The 464-nt window shown below is 37.1% G+C and overlaps 1 pseudogene; it reads right to left on the reverse strand.

Moving 5' to 3' along the window:
• The window catches only part of LOC106344946, a 9,723-nt pseudogene that overhangs the window by 423 nt on the left and 8,836 nt on the right, over positions 1 to 464 (reverse strand).

Here is a 464-nt window from a genome sequence, read left to right on the forward strand (position 1 = left end):
GCGAGGACTATTCTCTATCCATTGTTCTATCCATCTGAACTCTTTATTTTCATGCCTTGTGTTGATTTTAGGCTGACCTCAGAGTCATTTCACACCACAGATGGTGTAAATTAAGTCTGGGGGAAGCACTATGTGCTGAAACTTTATTTCTTTGTTTTTGAGTCAGTCCTTATGTAATTTGGATGTTTTATTGAGTCAGTTTAGAATCGAGTCAGCTAAAACTCTTGTGAAAAGCGAGGACTATTCTCTATCCATTGTTCTATCCATCTGAACTCTTTATTTTCATGCCTTGTGTTGATTTTAGGCTGACCTCAGAGTCATTTCACACCACAGATGGTGTAAATTAAGTCTGGGGGAAGCACTATGTGCTGAAACTTTATTTCTTTGTTTTTGAGTCAGTCCTTATGTAATTTGGATGTTTTATTGAGTCAGTTTAGAATCGAGTCAGCTAAAACTCTTGTGAA

This window comes from Brassica oleracea, chromosome C5, assembly GCF_000695525.1.
Source record: "Brassica oleracea var. oleracea cultivar TO1000 chromosome C5, BOL, whole genome shotgun sequence".
Taxonomy (NCBI): Eukaryota; Viridiplantae; Streptophyta; class Magnoliopsida; order Brassicales; family Brassicaceae; genus Brassica; species Brassica oleracea.